This window comes from Ursus americanus, chromosome 12 (assembly GCF_024610735.1).
Source record: "Ursus americanus isolate L20-20 chromosome 12, mUrsAme1.1.p, whole genome shotgun sequence".
Taxonomy (NCBI): domain Eukaryota; kingdom Metazoa; phylum Chordata; class Mammalia; order Carnivora; family Ursidae; genus Ursus; species Ursus americanus.
In genome coordinates, this window is record NC_142138.1 from 66,066,186 (window position 1) to 66,085,664 (window position 19,479).

Below are 19,479 nucleotides of genomic sequence, written 5' to 3' on the forward strand. Positions count from 1 at the left end.
AGTCCGTTAAGGGCACAGATGATACACACTTAATATGTATTGTTAGGCTGTGCAAGAGTTGAATAAACTCAACTTTTAAAAGGTTCCTGCAGACTTATTTAAGCCTCGTCCACATTTCAAGAGCTGCACGTCTATTTGTCCTGTGTGCTCAGTGTGGTGCTCCCACCATGGGATGGAAGGAAGGCTCAGGCACATATATTTTCCTTCTTGTCACAGGCTGTGGCAATCGGAAACACTCCCAGGCACTTGCACGTACCTTACCTCGATCAGACCCAGAGCTGAGCTCTTGTTGCTGACTCCAGCTCGGTCCCTTCCTCCACACTGGGCTGCAGCCCGTGTGGCACTTCTTCACCTCAAGGTTGGCCTGGCCATTAAGCACCCTCAGCCCACCAACACCTCCCCTCCCCACATAGCCTTCTCAGAGGGACAAAGTGTGTCCCAGAGGTTGTTTACCAAAAGGCCAAGGACACACAGCTGGTGGTACAGCTGGGACCAGAATTCAGAACCCCAGAGCTCTGCCACCGACCACAGAATGCTCTTCCCCAGCTTTGGACATTGACCATGCTCTTTTCTTCTGTAGCTATTTCCTTTGTACCTCAACTGGGCTTATATTCTTCGGGTCTTCTTTGTTTTTTTCCCTACACGTTAAACGGCAATTCAGGGGATGTCTCCCCATTGGACAGAGATGATTAAATACAAAGTCTGGGGACTTTGGCTCCCAGGAAACATTGCATTGTCACCTCAGGGCAGCTAAGTTATATTTAAACGGAAAGGTTATATGTAGGTGTACAGAATAAATTGGCTAGTCCCTTGAGTTTTCATTGGAAAGGTGATTAAAAATAAACTAACATATTATCTGAAGATGACAAATATTTATAACATACTGTGATATGGGGTAAGAAATATTTTTAATTCCTAATGATAACACCACTTGCTAAACCAAATCAGCAAGGAAAAAAAAAAAAGTAAAAATAAATAAACCCAATCAGCGAGGGTGAAATTTTTGACATAAACATCTTCACCACCACCGCACATTATATTTTTATGTTGAATAGAGCAGGAAACACAGGCAAGAGATCAAGAAGTACTAAACTTTTAAAAGTGTAAAGAATAATCTGAAATGCTTAAGAAAAGATCAGTTTTTTGTCATTAGAAAATTCAAATGTTGATCTTAAAGTATAAGATCATCCCGGGGAGAAATGAGTTTCTCATTACCTCTGCAGCCAACTGAAGGCTCCCCTCCTAACCACTGTCCCTGGTCACACAGCCACATCAGTGCTGGCCTCATGTCCCATCTGCAGCTGATGGTCCGAGAACAGTCATCCTCTTGCCCGCGGTTGAGAGGTTTGGCTATGCACACCAGAGCCCTCAGACTTAGGAAATGTGTGAGTAGATTACAGTGTTCTTCAAGCCTTTCTTTTTTAGTTACGTACCCTTTTTCAAATGTAATATTCTCCCTAGATGTGCCCAACATGTAAAGCTGCCCAAAGAAAAGCTGGTAAGGTGGGTGGCTGATGGGAGGGGTGGAGGGAGCCCTGCCTGCTCTTCGGCCCTACCCCAGCCAGCCTCTGAGGGGGCTTCCCAGAGCACAGGTTTGAACACCGCCAGATTCAAGACATTTTCTAAGTATGAATATTTTGTTGAAAATAAGAAGTTGTCTTCCTCAGGGTAGTGCGAAACATATAGGAGAAGAAAATTCTTTAAAAAAGAAGGTCTGAGATAACAATGTAGTCTTCTCTTTTCTTCTTCTGGGTTAAGGCTCAAACTTTGTGTGGCCAGGAATGCCCTTCCCAGTTGTCCTCCATCATCCTATGAGAAGAGCTAACTTGGTTACTGGCCAGTCCTGTACAGCTCATTCCCAATGTGCATTCAGACTGTTCCATCACCCTGGATGCCCTTCACCCCCTTCTCTACTGGGCAAATCCCCTGGGTCTTCAAGGTCTAACAATCTCTTCCTGATTCTAAACCTCTTAAACCTCCCTCCCTGTCTCTCTCCCACACACACAGAGTCAGCCCCCCCATTCCCCATTTTCTTTCTGCTTCCCTCTCCCCCTACTCTTTCTTTCTCTCTCTCCTCCCGCCCCCTCCCATTCTCTGTCTCCCCCCATCCCCAAGGCAGAACAGATCCCTCCTTCATTCATTTGTTCTGCATTATTGCACATATCACACTGGCAACTTGGTAAATATTTTCTTATTTGCTTAGAAAATATTTTCCCACCTAGAATATGAGCTCCTCTAGGGCAGGGGCTGTCTTTTTCATCTGTAAATCCCCAAATATAGCAGTGCCAGGTACACTGTGAGCACCTAATAAATGTGAGTGGAATGAATGACAAGTCTTCCCCCCGCCCCACTTTGGCTCCAAAATGTAAAGGGCAAAATGACTATAAACAAAATGAGTCAAATGTTCCAGTTATTGTTAGTTCCTAAACAAGTTATGTTCTAAGAGTTCGTTTGAAAATTGGTTTTCTGAAACTCAGAAACTCAATTCTTTAAATGCCAGTTGAGTTCCTGGAAGGCAGTCCATTGAAGCCTTATTGAGCCCACAGTATTCCTGACAAATGGTTTTAACATCACCATTTCAGCTCTACCTGAACACCATTCATAAAATTGTTTCTGTGGGAAAGTGAAATCCAAGTCCCACTTTGTGACGCCAAAACCCTACCCAGTGGTGCGTCTGAGTTTGATGTACAACGGGCTTAAGATGGGTGATCTGGAATAAGGAGGAGGTCGCATTTGCATACGGAGTAGACTTTTCAAATCAGACTGCATGACCACCTGGAGGTGGGGCAGTATGCTAAAGCTTGCTCAAGCATCCATTTCCTAAGGTGGATATTGACCACGTGGGCTGTCCTGGAGGCAGGTGCCTGGCTGCCACTGTTGGGAAAGAGAAGAGCAGAGGGAAGGTGGAAGGCAGGCACTGGAGCAGATGCTGTCACCATGTGTCCCCTGGTACCAGCAACACCACCATAACAGGGAACTTGTCATAAAGGCAAACTCCTGTGTCCCCCCCCTCAGACTTACTAACTCAGAAATGCGAGGAGTGGGATTATCCCAGAAGGAATAAGAATGGCGCGATCTGGGCTTCCATCAGCTTTCCAAGTGATTCTGGTGATTGTTCGAGTTTGAGAGGGCTTCGGGGGCACCAATATCAAGTCTTAAAATTCACTCCAACTGCGTAAAATGAAGTACAGATGAAAACACTATGGATGAAAAAAAAAACAAAGAAGATACCTTCTAAGCCAACAGTTCCCAATCTTGGCCTTGGAGTCATCACTGGGAGCTTTAGAAAATACGGATGCCTGGTCACATCCTCAGAGATTCGGATTTAATCAGCTTGGGATTTGGCCTGAGCGTGGGGAGGTTTAAAAGCTCCCCAGGTGATTCTATGGCGTGGCCAAGATTGAAAAACCACTGTTCAGAGCCAACTACTACATAATTATCCTCCAAAGCTGCCAGCCTGCTAGGAAACACACACGCAGAGACTGTAAAAATGTGAAAAGTAAGTTCATTTGCTTATAATTTACATTTCAAGATAGTAAAACCCCTGAGATGGTTATTTATTAATTCATGGTCAGAGGCCATTTGGGCATCAGGCAGTCCTGGTCTCACATTTGGCAGCCAGGAAGGCTAGCCGAGCATGAAGGTGTGCTTGGAGCCTCTATGTTGGTGAGAAAGGACACCTGTAACAAGTAAGCACACCTTCTTTGATGCCTAGGTAGACTTACTTGGCAATGTCTGGGTCCATAAATCCTTATGGCTCAGGGATTCAGGAAGCATATGCAGCCTTGCCTTCACCAAGAAAATAATCCCACTAAGAAGGTGTTGACATCAGAATTGTAATGGAGAGAAGACAAAATGATTTCTGCCCAGAATGCTCTTTTCTACCCATTTTCCTGCCTGGAAAACTCTTAACTCCTTCTGATCCTTATGAAAGAGTCTTAATTCAACACTCAAGCAGTTGTTCGTAGGTCTTGTGGTTACTCAGTTGAACAAAACCTGGACAAACAACAGATGGTGTTGGCTACATGACATGGAAATACCAGAAATTCTTATACCCAGTGTAGGAAATAACTCCATGACTAACGCAAGTGTTCTGAACCTTTGATAGAGAGAGTGTGTGAATTTCTTACAAGGTATTACAGTACCAATGGAGAATAAAAAATTTCTAGTTATTTCCCTGGCATAAAGATAGTCCCTTTCATAAAACGATCTCTTTGGCTGTCCTGACCGCTATCAAGAGAAAGAAGTCTCACTTTCCACGCACCCAGGGCTCCCTTTCTCTTCATCCAACCTGTCCACTGACACAATTCCCAGGGTTGTTTCAAACACATTTGCTTCAGTTCAAACCCTTCTGTCAGACCCTAGACCTATCTCGACTTTAGAATAAATTAGAAAAATGACAATGTCAAGCAGTAAAATAGGACTATGATGACTTGTTTGGTTATTAACCATGGTAACAAGCAGGCCTGCACCAGGCTGCCTGGGTTAAAGTCCTAGCCCTACTACTTATATGACCTTGAGTGTCTATAAAATGGGTGATTGGGGGAGGGGACTGTGCTATGTTTATTAGTGTAAAGTGCTTAGTGCCTGGCATGTAGTAAGCTCTCCATAAGTTATCTGGCCATTTATGGAGGTGAAAATTTTAAGAGTTTATATATTTGGACCCAACCATTCAATAGAAATCTGTCCTAAAGAAATAATTCTACAAGACCGTAAGGATACCTGGCATTCCGTCCATTATTTAATAACGAGAGAGCCACAAGCAACTAAATGTCCATGAGTAGGAGGAATATTAAATAAGTTACAGTTGTATTTTTATGGATGGAATCCTGGGGAAGAAATAAGAATATAAGTAGCAGGAGTCGCACAGAGTGGGTGCCAGATGCCCAGCTCTGCGATACACTAGGGGTATTTCCCTGTGCAGGTCACAGAACCTCCCCAAGGGTAAAACGGGGACTAATAATAGCAGCTTGGCCCACCAGGGTTCTATATAAACGTTAAGTAGATGAATTCTGACAAAGAAGGAGAATACGCATTTAAAAAAAATGGCTGTGCCCCCAGGCGATGGGCGTGGGGGCCTCCTTTTTGATACTTTTGCATTGTTTAACGTTTTTTGTTTAACGTTTTTTTAGGGCAAGAACATTCTCTGTAGCCGAATTTTTAAAAGAGTTTTTGTGCATACAGCTTGATGATATTAATCAACACGTAATTGTAAGAGGCTCGTCCTAACAGGAATGTCCGTTAATACCATTCTCGTTTCACCTGATGGGAAATAAAGACATAAATAAAGTCAAGTGATTTATTAAGCTCAAACATGAGTTATTTTAAAGGTGGAACTGGATGGAAACAATGTAGTCAAACAGAAAGGGCACGAGTTTGGGGGGTGGGGCAGTGCCAGGTTCAAATCCCTTCTGCGCCTCCTATGACTTGTACTAATTAATCTCTCTGAACCTCAGTTTTATTATTTGAACGATGAGGTCAACAATGATAATTAATGGCTAACATGTATTGAGTGCTTACAATGTGCAATGTACTATATATAGCAAGAGCTGTGAATGTATTATCTCATTTAATCCTCACAAAAAAGCCCTACGAGGTAGGTAGTATTATCATCTCTGTTACAGATGAAGAAACTGAGGCACAGAGGGGTTCAGTGAATAGGGCATAGCCAGCGAATAGTGGACTTGAACCTCGCTAGCTCAATCTCCACTGTATACACTTAGAGGGAAACTCTGAAAATACAGCAAGGCACCAAGAAACAATTGGCTTTTACCCCTCTGATTCAATAAATGATACTGCAACCTTTCGAATGCATGACCCAAAATCTGCCTGAATTTTAGGCTTTCATGAACTTCTAAGGGGATGTGGGATTCTATCTCCGGCACTGTTCAGAACATAAAGAGAACCGCCCTATGCACTCCTTATTTTCATTCAGAAGTGGTGGCCCGTACTGGGGCAGGTGACGGGGACAGTGGTTCTTAGTCATCTGGGCAGCAGCTTCAATGCTGATTCTAAACACAGGTGGTGAGAGAGACAGCCAACAGGAAGGGGGAAGGAATCACTGCTGACATGTGCAACTGGGAAGATGGATGGTTTCCCTCCCTCTTTTTCCCCAATGCGTCGGCCTGGGGGCAGAGACGCAGAGCTGCCGAGCGGGGGACAGTAAAATACACAGCACAGTGTCTACCTTGCTGCAGTGCTGATTAATGAGACTGAAATGACACAGAAAACAGGCGGTGCTTCGCCACGAGAATTCACAGGCCTTTCTTTCTTTAATGATTTCAACAAAAGCAGTTCCCATAAACCGCCGGGTTTGAACTGGAATACCCCGTGGTTAGAGCAAGGCAAGGGGCGTATTTGGCGGGATGCTGGAGCGAAGGGTGGGAGCGTGAGGGGAGTTGGTAAATGAAGGAAATCTGCTCCCGATCCGGTGGGTACAAATCATTCACGAATGCCTCTCCTCTTTCTGCTTGGCTGAAAACTGTCACAAAGTTCCAGGCAGGGCAGTCATTTACCTTTCCTAACTTAATGGAAAGAGGGCGACACGAGGACATGCTATCACAGAGAATGTCACCCTGTTAAAAGCACTCTTCCTTTGTAGGAGCTGGGAGACAGGATCACTGATTTTTTCCCCATCTTTTAATACAGCTGTGTACTTTTTACACTAACACAGTATTTTCAAAAAGAAAATAGATTGATTTTAACACATTTAAAAGACTGATTTTAACAAATATTTTTCAAGCACTTACTACAGCTAACTGTTGGACATATCCATTTGGATTTCCCACCCGCAGCTCTTCCAACTTAATATTATATCCAAGACCAAACATACTGACTCACAACCTTCCAGTCAAATTCCCCACCCAACCCCCCACCCCACCTCCAGCCCCAGACCTGCTGCATTTCTGTATCTCAGTGCTGGCTAATGACACAACCTTCTACTCAGCCTCCCAATCTCAAGAGTCACCCCCGATTCCTTCCTTGTGCTCACCAGATTCTGTGGGTTAAAATCCTGACCCCTCCCACAAGTAGGTAGGTGATCTTTGGCAAGAATTTTTGCCTCAGTATCTTCATGTGAAATCAAAATTTTAATAGTACTACTTCATAGGATTATTGCAAGAATTAAATAAACTGGTACACAAAAGTGCTTAGAATGGTACCTAACACATAGAAATTGCTCAATAAATATTACCTATGGTTGATCTTAAATGTTCTCAGTACACACAAAACATTATAATTATGTGAGGTGATGGTTGTCTTAACTAACCTTCTTGTGGTTATCTTTTCCCAGTGTATACATGTATCAAATCATTATGTTGTACACCTTTAACTTACACAATGTATATGTCAATTAAATCTTAATAAAGCTGGAAAAAATTAGCTATTATTATTAACATCATCAAATCAATTACTAAGTCATCAGGATGTTACCGAATACAATTTTACTTCCCTAACCCCATCATTGTGGTCTAAACCCCACTCATCTCATCTGTTCAGTAGCTTTGATATGACCACCTGAAATATCTTTTTGAAATAGTGAATCTCCACTGGTGTTTCCTTTCCTACAGGGTCAAATCCGAACACCTGAATTTAGCACAAAAAATCCTTCATAATTGAACTTCACACACATGTAAATTACTTAGACATGGTAGAGGCACATATCTCCATGAATGTGCCTTAATTAAGCATGTGAGAAATCCTATGAGAAATTTTGGATTAATATTTCACATTTTATGACATGTTATTTTTCCACTAATTATCCTAGCACTAAAAGCCAATATCACATTCAACTGAAACCACAAGAGGAATCTTTAGTATTTATAATTTAAAGCTCAAAAAGCAAACAAAAATTATGTGACAATTTATATTACTCTAGATAAGATTAAGTGTATCGTGTTTCTATTGCTTGGTATCATGGGTTGAATATATCTCCCTACAAGTCATGTCCACCTGAACCTCAGAATGTGACCTTATTTGGAAATGGACCTCTGCAGATGTAGTCAGTTAAGATGAAGCCTAACTGGATTAGAGTAGGCCCTAAATCCAACGACTGGTGTCCTTATAAGAAGAGAAGAGACACAAGGGTGCCCGGGTGGCTCAGTTGGTTAAGCATCTGTCTTCGGCTCAGGTCATGATCTCAGGGCCCTGGGATCGAGCCCTGAATCGGGCTCCCTGCTCAGCGGGGAGTCTGCTTGTCCCTCTCCCTCTGCTCCTCCCCTGCTTGTGCTCTTTCTCTTTCTGTCTCTCTCAAATAAATAAATAAATAAATAAATAAATAAATAAATAAATAAATAAAATATTAAAAAAAAAAAAAAAAGAAGAGAAGAGACACAGAGGGGACAAGGCTACGTGACATTGGAGGCAGAGACTGGAGGGACGTACACAGCTACAAGTCCAGGAAGGCCAAGGATGCAGGGAGCCACCAGAAGCTGGAGGAGTCAAGGAAGGACCCTTCCCTAGAGACTGCAGAGGGAGCGTGGCCCTGCTGACACTTCGGTTTCACACTACCAGCTACCAGAGCTGTGAGAGAATGAATTTCTGTTGTTTTAACCTATCCAGTCTGTGGCACTTTGGTATGGCGGCTTTAGGAAACTAAACCACTTGGTTAATGCGGTGACCGGATCCGGTGGGTCTTTCCGGATCTGTGATCTGCTGGGGTAAGGCAGAGCAGACTACAAGCATTCGCCATTGGCTATGGAGGCTGATCGGACCCCAGCGACACGTGCATAGGGAGTGGTGCTGAGATACACGAAGCGTTTTTTGTATAGATCACGACAAATAAACAAATAGATGAAGTTGCTGTTACTCTGTTCTGGGAAAACTGAAGTTCTAGGATCATACTTGCGTTGATTTTGTACAATTATTGCACGTGGTTGGCTCTGCTCCATTTATTTCTTACAGTTAAACAGTAGCTCTGAAATTTTCACTATGCTGTAATCACTCTGAAAAATGCAGATTTTAAACTTAGCACATACTATTTCCTTTGGTAAAAATATTGTGTACCATTTATCTGATTAAGTAGTATGGCATACGTTATTGGCGGCTATGATCTGCTGCTCTCCTCTGAGAGACTTTTTGTTTCCCCTTTGGAACCTTAAGAGATTGTTTTTTGGGGTAACTACCCCAGCCCAAATCGTTCTGAGATATAGGTTTTCTTAGATCATAAGCAATAAACTATTTCTTTAACTTTTAAGGACAAAGTGAACATGTCCATAATTTCTCTTTGAAGCAGTTTGGAAAAAATTCTTAAAATGCTTTGAATGTAATAAATAAGCATGGGGGAAAAGAGGGAAAAATATTCACATTTGGAAGTCAGTGTCAGCCAATCATTAATTCACTATCCCTCTTACTGTTTGAAAGATTGTATGGATAATCTCTGGAAGCCCTTGATGACAGCCCATAACGTGAGAGAACAAATAGTCCAACATATTTTTGACATCCCACATAGCTTCCTGAATGTCACAGCTTTCAGCCTCTTAAAGAAGTTTCACTTTTGAAAGATTTCATTAAGTAATCTCTGTACCCAACGTGGGGCTCAAACTCACAACCCCAACAGCAAGAGTCACATGCTCCACTGACTGAACCAGCCAGGTGCCCCTTCTTTTAGACAAGTTTTGAAAAAATTGGCAATCTATATGTAGATGCAAGAGACTGTGGGGTCAAAGAGGTGTCAGTACTGGGGGCATTTCAGAATTTTAAATTCCTCACACTCACCAGTAAACCTTAGAACTTTATACAATCAAGTACTCAGCTCTTCCTTCACAACTTTGCCACCATATTTAATTTCCTACTCATGTTTAGTGGCCCAGTCATGGTTCTGATTTGCATTTACTCTCTGCTTGTGTGTGTATAAAATAACTCTCCACTCCTTGGTCAGCTGCCTCCTTATGCCTATTAAATTCAAGAATATTTCTTTAATCAAGATCGCCTTTCCTTCCTGATTGTTTATATAAATTGATGACATTGTTTTCATTCTGTTATTAAATTGTCTCATCATGTGTTATTGCATAAGTTGAAGAAACATGTATCTCATTTATACGATAATGCAGCTAACTGCAACAAAATGCAGTTTTGTTTCTAAGTCCAATGATCTCATCTGGAATTTGTGCATTCTTACAGTAATCAAGTTGTAAATGTATAAACCAAAACAATTATTCTCTTTTATATTTTAACTTCATTTCCAACAACTCCAAAAACCTGCCTTTGTTCTCCAAGTATTGATCATGTCTCTTTTGGAGTGAACATTGTTTTCCAATAAACTTTTAACTCTTCTTTTTATATATTTTTATGTATTTTTACATATTTTACATTTTTATATGGGTATATTTTACTTTTGTAAATATGCTTTGAGTCACAATGATAGTTTTCAACAGCTTCACCACAAAATCAGTACTCATGCTGAAACTGTAATGATTTTAAATGCAATTTACTTCTGAGTTTTTGAGACTCCTCTCCCCTCTCCAATTGGGAATTTTTTCTCTTATACATAGTTCTCTATGACTAAATTCTCGTAGGTAAAATAATCAGTGTAAATAATAGAATATTACTCTAATTTTCAATAATTTCAATCACATGGTTTGAAAGTGTACTTTGAAGTGTACTTTTTTCCATCTATTTCCATAGCCAATTACTGTATACTGAGCAAGTATTAATGATAAAATACTTGGTACCAACAAATGACATCACTGCTTGCCAAAACTGGTTAACTCTTTTACATTTTTGTGAAAAATAACACTAACTTTTGTTTTGATATTACCATAAAAAAATCATAGTTACTGAGAAAGTAATTGCAAATATTCATGCCTGAACCATCAATTAGGGAAGAGGAGTGAGAAATGTATGTACCAAGAGGAACGGGGAGCTGTTTTGTGTAGACAGGAAGAACCCCCCACTGGTAAAGATGATGCTGTTGAAATGTCATCGGTTGAGTTACACGAAAGGGATTTTGTTTATTTTCCATCTGGATGAGAATTTAAAAAGAGAAAAAACGGTGTTGCAGAAAAAAATTAACCAGTTACCTATCAGACGATTTATGTAACACACTCAAAGTATTTTTGCAAGTTCTCTCGTGTTTCCACCAATTTTACCTCTTTTGCTGGCCCCCACCCCACCAGCACTTGTTGTTGGAAAGACCCAGGTCTACTTCGATAGCTTTTTCCTTCCACCGTCCCATTCCATGAGTTGCAGACACCTCTCACCACCCTGAAGAAGCCATAGTCTTTCTAAACGCTAAGTCTTTGCACATTCAGGTGTCTCTGCCTGCTGTGCTTTCATCCACCTCACACATTTCAATCTCTCTTTTAAGACCCAGTTCAGATACCACCACATTTGTAAAGTGTTCTCCACTTTCCCAAGGCAAGGCGAGTTACTTGCCCCCTATAAGAGCTTATAATTCTGGTCTCCCTCTGTTATAGCACATGGTTGTATGTAATTTACTTTTCCTACAAGTCTACTCCCCTCAGCAGCCAGCGAAATCCTCAAGGGCAAGAACCATGTTTTTATTCCCAGCAGCAACAGGGTGGCAGTTCAATGCATGCATTTGAATGAAGCAGAAGCGAACACTGACTATATGAAGCTTATAGAATGCAGGAGCTGGAAGTCTGATGTTAAGCTCCACAGCACTCAGTAGCACCAGGGGAGAGGACGATGAGGGAAGGGCACTTACCAAGACCAGTAGGATGTTATTATCCCTTCCCAGGTTACCTAAGCAAGTGCTGGTTATCTTTTAGTCAACAGTACCCACAACCATCACAACAGTTTTCCGAATTCTTAACATACTGCAATTTTAGTTGAATCTACAATTAAATACTCTTTGGATAAAATGTGCTGAAAAAATTATTTTTGTGAACTCCTTATAAAGTGGTTCAACTCTCCTTAGAATGCAAGCGGTCTTATCTTAAGGTTTAGAGTAGATTTTATGCAATAATGTACTGGTATTTTATTTTAAGTATATAGGGAGCTCAGAGCATAAATGCAGTTGGGATTCTGACTAGGTATGCCTTAGGTCCTTAGGTGGAGTGTGTGTACCCTACAACACAGTGCGATTTTCCCTTTTCTGGAAGACAAGCAGTGCGTGCCCCCCCCCCCCCCCCACCAGGCAGCCAGGAGCACACCTATCTGGCAGGGGCAGAAACACAGCAGAACACTGCAGGATTGGGATGTTTTGAGTTGAGTTAAGGGGTGATTTATGAGAAAACCAAGTGGAAATGTGTTTATGCTTTTTTTTTTTAATGAATCTTTAAAAAGTATAAATTAAGAATCTTAAAATCAACATCAGATGTTGTGTGATGACTTCACCACGACAGACAACCTCTTAAAACGAATATTTTGAAACTGAGTTCAACGGCCGCTCAGCTGCTACTGCGGTGGTTCAAGGGGCGAGGGCTTCCACTGTGACAGTTCCCAACCACCGAGAGCCAACAGGGAGAAAAATGCTTCGGTCTGACTAGTGTTCCCGGTAATAATGAAAAAAACGGCCAACGCCTGAGGTGAACTGGTTAAGGTGAGGAGAAATACATGTTTTAGAATCAGGATCATGTCAACATCCCTTTGTTAGACAATAATCAATTTGCAGAATTAGTTCACGGATTTAAAATCAAAACAAGACTATGCTATTTTTTTTAATGAAGGATAACCAAAAACTTTTCCCAGTGAACAAGCTGCATTTTACTGGCCTCATCTTAAGGAGATGGCCTCTGCATACCATAGGGGCTCAATACAGAATTATTGGGTGAGTGAGAGTTTCATCTCCAGTTTCCTTATAATCCCATAGAATAATAAAAGATTGGAAGTCTTTTTCTTTTTCAAGCAGGCTGGGTCTTCCTTTCTCTTCGAAGTCTTTTACCAAAGAAAAGGCATATGCTTTTAAGTCTGGAATCTTGATGTTCACTTAACAGTCTGATACAGGTTTCCTAACATGGGTTCCCAAGTTTCTCCAACACACACGCTAGTTATTCAGTTTTAAATAGGGATATCTGAACTATCTCAAAGTTACTGGAACATTCAAATGAGAACGCAAAAGCAGGAAGGTGCAGGTTCCTCAGGGGGCTGCAAATATGAGTCCAAATATGGCATTTTTGAACTTGAGCCAGATTCCAGAGCCAAAAGCAGCAGAATAATGTGTGTTAGGTGTAACAACTCTCCCTTTCATCCCTATTGCCAAAGCAAAATACCGCTGCTAACCCTCATACTGCAGAAAGCCAACACACAAAATTTGGGGTGCATAAAAGGGGTACCATCAACTTAATTCAGTCCTGTTTCCAAACTGTAGACTGTTATAGGTTTGTTTAATGATTATATTTAATTTCACCTAGGGATTAGGGATCAAGTGTAGTTTAATTCAATAAAATAAACTTTCAATAAACTCATACTACATACCAGACCATCCACCCATCCAACCATTCAAATATTTATTGAGCACTAGTCATGCACTAAACATTGTGCTGGGCAGTGGGGATAAAAGAGTAATAGAACACAGTCTCTGCCCTTGAAAACTCTACAGTCCAATGAGGACTGTGGCAAACCCAGCTAATTCACTGATCCTTTTTCCTTAGGGCAAATTTTAAATCTCCAGTCCACGTAAGCCCCCGGAGTTTCCCTCCCTTTATCAGATGACCTCGGTTCTTGCTTTACTGAGTTTGGTGTGTAATATATCTTCTGTACTCTGTATTCCCAAATATTTCCATGTAGATAGCCATCTTCTCTCCTCTTGTTTTGAAGAGAAAAATCCCTCTAAGACTAACCCTTTCCCACAGTGCTGACTATGTCCTTTCTTGTGTTCTTCAGACTATTTCTCCATCAAGTTTTCTTTTCATTTTCCTCTTTTAATCCTTACACGGTCTTTCCTACTGTGTAGAAATATAAATAGGTCTACCCCTACCTGGAGTTATTTCTCTCTTTATTCTACTCTTTCCAAATATTGCTGAGAACCCTATACTCCACCACCACCTTAATTCCCCATAATCTATCCCTTCTTTAACTTCCCCCATAATCTGTGTTCTCACCCACCAAGTCAGTAAAACTTCTCTAAAACCAATAATGGTCCCCTAATCCTTTAATCCAATGGCCCTTTCTTTCTTTCTTTCTTTCTTTCTTTCTTTCTTTTTTTTTTTTTTAAGATTTTTTATTTATTTATGTGACAGAGAGACAGCCAGCGAGAGAGGGAACACAGCAGGGGAGTGGGAGAGGAAGAAGCAGACGCCCAGCGGAGGAGCCCGATGTGGGACTCCATCCCGGAACAAAAGGATCACGCCCTGAGCCAAAGGCAGACGCTTAACGACTGTGCTACCCAGGCGCCCCACCAATGGCTTTTTCTGTCTTGTTGCTCTTCAATGGTCTTTTTGAATCTATCAATTGACACTCTTTATAATCATCCTTTCAAACACTCTCCTTTGACTTTCATGAAGCTGCATTGCCTTGTTTGTTATTTTAGCCTCTGGTTTCTCCAATTTTGTCTGTTATTCCTGATTTTCTATTCTCACTCACCCCATAGCAGCAGTTTCAACTTTTTTGCTGCTATGACAAGTAATGTTCACTGAAAAGGGAAACTCCTTTCATCCCCTGTTCTCATTTTCCACCTGGATCAAAGAACTGCTTGTTGAATCGATTTACTTCAAGGACCATGACTGGGCCATGTTTGTTTCCAGATGAGTCTTGCCCTCTCTCTCTTCTCTACAAGCCTATCTCAGAGCCAGGCCTGGCTCCCTAGACTCTCTTGCCTTCATTCAGGAGATGATGTCCATCTCTGGCACCCTACCTCAGGCAGCTGGTAATTCACATCCCAATGTTCGGGTCTGGGTTTAGGACAAGAGTCTTGGTCTAACCAAGTTTACCAGAACTATACATCGAGGTGTCGGGCCCATGCTGAGTTCTTAATAAAATAGTATTTTAATTCTCATATGTCACTGTCTTTTGATATCTATCTATCTATCTATCTATCTATCTATCTATCTATCTATATCTCCTTTGGAATCTCCTAGGGAAGGAAACCTGAGGTTTGAAGAAGAACTGATGCACTCCTGGACCTCAGGCCATAATGTCATCTTTTATTCCTCCTTATCACTTTATTAGATTTTTAAAAAGTCAAATCATGAAGAGATATACTAAGAAGGAAGTTAAAAAAATTATTTCTTTCTTCATGTTACACCCAACTAAAGGAATCAACATTAAGACCCTGGACTATATACACACATACCTTTATCAAAAAAAAAAAAGAAAAGAAAAAAAGAAAAAAAAATTTTACAGATGTAGGGTACATTTTTAAGCAAAATTGGGATCATATAACACATTACTATGACCTTGCTTTTATTCTCACTTCATAATATGCCATCATCAATGTAAGTATATACAACATTTCTTTTAATATCTTAATACCCATTATATTAGTATCCTTTCCCCTTCACACCTATATTTTTATAAACTTTCTGCTGGTGTCCTTGTCTCCATTCTCTTCCTCTTGAAAATCACGGGACTTAGGAATATTAAAAATCATTAAGTCAAACAGCAATATTTCTTTTTTTTTCTTTTTTAAGATTTTATTCATCCATTTGACAGAAAGAGAAAGAGAGCACAAGCAGGGGGAGCAGCAGGCAGAGGGAGAGGGAGAAGCAGGCTCCCCGCTGAGGAAGGAGTCCAGATGAGGGGCTTGATCCCAGGACCCCGGGATCATGACCCAAGCTGAAGGCAGAAGTTCAACCATCTGAGCCACCCAGTGCCCCAAACAGCAACATTTCTGAAGAAAAAAAGTGATGCTTCAAGAAATTAACTGATTTGCCGGAGAACACTAAATTAGCAGGAGAAATAGCCTTTCATTCATTCATTCAACAAATATTCACAAGCATCTACTAAATGGTCCTGCTCTTGTGGAGTTTAATTTCAGGAAGAGACATGCAAAAAAAACAGGTAAATAGCCATAACAAACACAGACTGCGATTAGTGTCAGGAAGGAAAAACAGGGTGAAATAACGGAGTAATGGAGTCGTGCCTACTGGCCATAGAATGGACACAGAAAATATCTGGAAGTAGATGGCATCTGAGCTTTTATCTGAAGAATAAGAGAGAAAGCAGATTATAAAAAGAGGCAAGGCAAAAATATCCCAGACCAAAAAACAAACCAGCAGGAACAGAGAGACCAGTACAGTGTTCCTGGTGTGCACTGAGCAAGGGGAGAAGAGTGGCCAGAAGTAAAGATGGAAAAGCAGACAGGGAGCAGGTCTCATAAGGCCTAGTAGGCTATGGCCAGGTGTTTGGTTTGGGAACTGAGTCAAGGAATTTAAGAAAGGAATGACATGTATCCTGCAACTTTACTAAATTATTTATCAGCTCCAGTATTTTTTTGGTGGAGTCTTTAGGGTTTTCTGTATATAGTATCATGTCATCTGCAAATAGTGACAGTTTGACCTTTTCTTTAGCAATTTGGAAGATTTGGATGCCTTTTATTTCTTGTTGTTGTCTGACTGCTGTGGCTAAGAATTCCAGTACTACGTTGAGTAAAAGTGGTGAGAGAGGACATCCTTGTCTTATTCCTGACCTTATGGGAAAAGTTTTGTTTTTTACCATTGAGTATGTTAGCTGTGGATTTTTCATATATGGCCTTTATTACATTGAGACATATTCTCTCTAAACCTGCGTTGTTGAGAGTTTTTATCATGAACGCATGTTATACTTTTTCAAATGCTTTTTCTGCATCCATTGAAATGATCTTACAGTTTTTATCCTCTCTCTTGTGGTGTGATGTATCACATTGATTGATCTGTGAATATTGAACTATCCTTGCAAACCAGGAATAAATCCCACTTGATGGTGGTGAATCATTTTTCTTTCTTTCTTTCTTTCTTTCTTTCTTTCTTTCTTTCTTTCTTTCTTTCTTTCTTTCTTTCTTTCTTTTAAGATTTTATTTATTTGAGAGAGAGAGAGTGAGTGAGAGAGAACAAGCAGTGGAAGAGGCAGATGGAGAAGCAGGCTCCCTACTGAGCAGGGAGCCCAGGATCATGACCTGAGCTGAAGGCAGATGCTTAACTGACTGAGCCACCCAGGTGCGCTGGTGAATCATTTTTTTAAAAATGTATTGTCAGATTCTGTTTGCTAGTATTTTGTTGAGGATTTTTGCATCTATGTTCATCAGAGATATTGACCTGTAGTTCTCTTTTTTGTAGTGTTTCTATCTGGTTTTGGTATTAGGGTAATGCTAGCTTCACTGAATGAATTTGGAAGCTTTCCTTCCTCTTCTATTTTTTGGAATAGTTTGAGAAGAACGGTATTAACTCTTCTTTAAATATTTCGTAGAATTCACGTGAAGCCACCTGGTTCTGGACTTTTGTTTGTTGGGAGTTTTTTTTATTACTGATTCAATTTCATTACTGATCATAGGTCTCTTCAAATTTTCTATTTCTTCCAGATTCAATTTTGTGAGGTTATTGGTTTCTAGGAATTTATCCATTTCTTCTAGGTTGTCCAATTTGTTGGCATATAGATTTGTATTTCTGTGGTATTAGTTGTTACTCCTCTTTCATTTCTTGATTTTGCTTATTTGCGTCCTCTCTCTCCTTTTTTTTTTTTTTTTTTTGATAAATCTCGCTAAAGGTTTATCAATTTTGTTGATTTTTCAAAGAATCAGCTCCTGGTTTCATTGTTATGTTCTGTATTTTAGTTTCTATTTCATTCATTTCTGCTCTAAGCTTTATTATTTCCTTCCTTCTCTGGTTTTGGGTTTTGTTTGTTCTTGTTTTTCTAGCTCCTTTAGGTATAAGGTTAGGTAGTGTGAGATTTTTCTTGCTTCTTTAGGTAGGCCTGTAATATCCATAAAAATCATATACAGAAATCTGTTGCATTTCTGTACACTAATAATGAAACTGCAGAAAGAGAAGTTAAGAAAACAATCCCATTTACAACTGCACCAAAAATAATAAAATACCTAGGAATAAACTGAACCAAGGTGAAAGACCTGTACTCTGAAAACTATTAAATACTGATGAAAGAAATTGAAGATGACCCAAACAAATGGAAAGATATTTCATATTAATGGATTGGGAGAACAAATATTGTCTATACTACCCAAAGCAATCTATACATTTAATGCAATCCCTATCAAAATACCAACAGCATTTTTCACAGAACTAGAACAAACAACCTTAAAATTTGTATGGAATCACAAAAGACACCGAATAGCCAAAGCTATCTTGAGAAAGAAAAAACAAAACTAGCAGTATCACAATCCCAGATTTCAAGATATACTACAAACGTATAGTAATCAAAACAGGATGTTACTGGCACAAAAATAGAAAGATCAATGGAACAGAATAGAGAGCCCAGAAATAAACCCACAATTATATGGTTAATTAATCTTTGACAAAGGCAAGAATATATAATGGGAAAAAGTGTTTTCAGCAGATGGTATTGGGAAAACTGGACAGCAACATGCAAAAGAATGAAACTGGACCACTTGCTTACACCAATCACAAAAATAAACACAAAACAGATTAAAGACCTAAATGTGAGACCTGAAACCATAAAAATCCTAGAAAAGAGCATAGATGGTAATTTCTGACATCGGCTATAGCGATATTTTTCTAGATACGTCTCCTGAGGCAAGGGAAACAAAAGCAAAAATAAACTGCTGAGACTACATGAAAATTAAAAGCGTCTGAACAATAAAGGAAACAGTCAACAAAACAAAAGGACAGCCTAAAAAGGACAGCCTACTGAATAGGAGAAGATAATTGCAAATGACATATCTGATAAAGGGTTAGTTACCAAAATATATATAGAACTTATACAAGTCAACACCAAAACCCCCAAAAAATCCAATTAAAAATGAGCAGAAGACATGAACAGACATTTCTCCAAAGAAGAAATACAGATTATCAATGGATACATTGAAAGATGCTCAACATCATTAATTATCAGGGAAATGCAAATCAAAACCATAACAACATATCCTCTCACACCTGTCAGAACGGCTAAAACCAAAAACACAAGAAACAGTAAGTGTTGATGAGGATGTGAAGAAAAAGGAATCCTCTTGCACTGTTGGTGGGAATGCAAACTGGTGCAACCACTTGAAAACATGGACGTTCTTCAAGAAGTTAAAAACAGAGTTACCATATGATCCAGTAATCCCACTACTGGGTATTTACCCAAAGAATATAAAAACACTAATTCAAAAAGATGTGCACGCCTATGTTTATTGGAGCAATATTTACAATAGCCAAACTATGGAAGCAGCCCAAGTGTCTGTCAAGAGATGAATGGATAAAAAAGACATGGTGTATATAAATATATACAATGCAATATTATTCAGCCATCAAAAAGAATGAAATCTTGGCATTTGCAACAAGATGGATGGAGCTAGAGAGTATAATGCTAAGCAAAATAAGTCAGTCAGAGAAAGACAAATACCATATAATTTCAGTCCTACGTGGAATTTAAGAAATAACACAGATGAACAAAGGAAAAAAGACAAAAAAACCAGACTCTTAACTA

At 40.0% G+C, this 19,479-nt stretch overlaps 1 protein-coding gene across 3 annotated transcripts in view; it reads right to left on the bottom strand.

The window, feature by feature from the left end:
- Window positions 1–19,479, bottom strand: part of WARS2 (tryptophanyl tRNA synthetase 2, mitochondrial) — a 96,083-nt gene that overhangs the window by 54,461 nt on the left and 22,143 nt on the right. The window contains exon 2 of one of the 3 annotated variants that reach the window (XM_087866203.1): window positions 3,022–3,200. The exons of the other annotated variants lie outside the window; for them this stretch is intronic. The gene's annotated coding sequence lies outside the window, so the exon portion shown is untranslated. The remainder of the gene's footprint in view (window positions 1–3,021; window positions 3,201–19,479) is intronic. 3 annotated transcript variants of the gene reach the window in all.